We start from the raw sequence: 3,057 nt of genomic DNA, 5'->3' as shown, positions 1-3,057 counted from the left end.
ACCTACTTTCCTTCCTAATCTCTATGTACTCCTCATGTACATCACTGTCATAATCATCCCCCAAAGAAGTCACTTTCATCAGAATCAACACTATCTTCAGTTGATTCATCAGATCCATCTTCACTTGAGTAATCTTCAGTTGGAGAAGATTCTGGATCTGAAAGTGCAACTGTTGTAAATGCTGGATCAACAATTGGATCAACAGAAGCAGCTGTATTTGGAGGAGAAGTATGTGGAGGAGCAGAAGTGTTTGGAGTAGGAGCAACATTAATTGAAGGAGCAACAACAGTGTTTGAAGGAGCAGTAGTGTTTGGAGGAGCATCAAAACCATTAAAAGCAACCCCTTTATTAAAAGCAGAACAAGATTCCTACTCAGGCATGTGAACATATACTTCCAAAACAGCCCCATGTTGTAAAGACTTACCAATTGCTAAAAGAGCCCTGACATTTTTAATATCTCCTAAAATGCCACATTTAGGTGGCCGAATACTAAATTTACAACTTGAGCTGTACCCTAATTCTTTAATATAATCCTTCAACTCAAAATAGGATAGGGTATCCGCATCAACATCCAAATATTCACTCATTACCCTACCAACATATTTTGGTTCCCCATTTTCAAACTCTAACACCCCACCATGATATAGTTTTAAAGTGATTAAAACAAACCCACTCATACCTATATGCAAACAAAGCAACAAAAAAAATCGATAAAACAAAATTCAGCAACATTCGACAAACTGTAGATACTAGTATTAGAAAAGTACTTATTTGCTAAAAACCAAAAGTTTTCACTTAACCCATGCACAATCGAATCTATGAGGTTAGCATGCAGACAAGAAACCTCAAATTTAATCTGCCAATCACAAAATCGCAATGGCTAAAAACATTAAAAAACCTTAAAACTAACACAAAAGTAATTAAATGCAGTAAAGAACTAACCTTTGCTCTTGGATTGTGACGAATAAAAAGCTTAGCCTTCCAATCCGACCTTCAATCGATACACGAAAAACCCTAGAACATTATTCTTGTTTAACCTTCGAATCTGACCTCCCATTCCTTGAATCGAACCATTAAAATGGGGCTTTATACTTGTTTTCGATCTATTAGTATCCAATTACAAGAGAACAAAGAATTTTTTTTATGTCTTGATGATTTGGTTGAAGGATCGAAGAGTGCAGTGAAGAATGGGGGAAATTTTTGGGTCTCAGATAGTCTCTTGTGTTATGTTTTAATGAAGAGATAAAAAAGATAAAAAGGGGAATGGAATGGGGGCCCATCAGTTTATGATGCGCCTGTCTACACCGCATGTATTTTAACCGGAGTTCCAGTCCAGCTCAGCACAAAAGGTCCAAGATGTTAAGGTAAAAAATAGTTTGGGGGTACTAAGATTCCCGTGAAGAAAAAGTGTGTAGTTGGAACTTTGAGTATAGGTTAGGGGGTAATTATGCATTTATGTGGCTTGAGACCACCATTTCTATTGAGACATCACTGGTTGTAAAGATGAATTATTGTTAAGTCTTTCTTTTTTCTTTCATTTCCTCTTTTTCTATTGTCGTATGTGATGCCTGATGAACATAGCTTTTGAACTCTAACTACTTTCTACGTACTTGATGATATTTATTTTACCTAGAAGTAGATTTATTTTCATTAGCAAGGTTGTGCTTCTGTTGATAGCATTTGAATCTTCCACTCTGTTATAGTTCATGTCTCCATTCACTGGACACAAATAAGCTTGGCTACACAAAAATAGTAATCTTTTTGTATGTATTTGAAGACTATATGGTTGACGTAAATTCTTCATTCTTACTATGATCCATAATTAGTTGTGACCCATACTGTGAATGAGGTGCTTATTTAAAATCTGATACAATATGTGTTCTCTGTTTCTGATTAGATCCTGTACAGAGGCAACTTCTTCTGAAATGAAAAGAAAGTACCTAACCAAGGATGATAATGATGACAGGGAAGCAAGAAAGGTACTTAAGACTGTTGGAGAATCAGACATCCCAGTAGAAAATGAGACATAACTTGAGAGGAGTGATGCCAGAGAAATTCTGTCAAAGACAAAGAGTAATCATTTGTCGCAAACAAGGTTGTATCCGTATTTAAAATTTTGAATGTTTGTGAGGTAGCTTGAGTTATTTGAAGGTAAATGGAAGGGTCCTTTTCATCGAGCATTTAGCTTCTTATGGTCTGGTTTTAAAGGGAGCTGCTATAAGTACATTGAAATGGCATGTTTGACGACAGGAAGTTTGTTCTAGAATGGGGGAAACTGCAAGTTTCTTGTGGATAATTCTGTCAGAATTAATTTGAAAATACAACTAAGAAATATAGCTTGTGGTTTCATTGGTTAGGTTCTACTTTTTTCGGGTTTGATTTTTCAGTATTTTAGTTTTGTCTTTTCCTCTTTTAATTGATATTATCTTCAATCCCTACTTGCCTATCAGAACAAGCAGTGTATATAGTAAAACTTGAACAGATTGTATGAAAGTACCGAATAGATTTCAGTAGATTCTTTTACTACAAGAATTTCTCTGAGGGAGAAAAGGTTATTTAGATCCTTGTGTGGATGGAAAGACACCCCTTATTTTTTCAGAAGTTTTGGCACCTTATATCTAATGATGTATGTTCAGCGGTTAAGAGCTTCTTTGAGACATGATAACTTCTTCCTGTTTGGAATCAGACTTTAACTACTCTGGTTCCAAATATAAAAACACCGACTGCTATACATCATTTTAGGCTGATAAGCTTATGCTCCGCTTTGTATAAGACGACAACAACAACAACAAGAAATCCAGTGTAATCTCATAAGTGTGATCTGAGGAGGCTAGTGTGTACACAGACCTTACCCCTAACTTATGAAGATAGAGAATATGTTTCCGATAGACCCTCGACTTAAGAAACAGTGAAACTAAAGCAACAAACAATTGCAACAAGGTAACAGGGTAATGGAAACGAATAACACATATACTAATAAGGGACATGGAATAAGAAAACCGCTTTGTATAAGATCATTGCCAAAATTCTTTTCACTTACATTAAACTTTTGATGCC

This window comes from Nicotiana tabacum, chromosome 5 (assembly GCF_000715075.1).
Source record: "Nicotiana tabacum cultivar K326 chromosome 5, ASM71507v2, whole genome shotgun sequence".
In the NCBI taxonomy this organism is placed as follows: domain Eukaryota; kingdom Viridiplantae; phylum Streptophyta; class Magnoliopsida; order Solanales; family Solanaceae; genus Nicotiana; species Nicotiana tabacum.
This window is presented reverse-complemented; position numbering follows the sequence as displayed.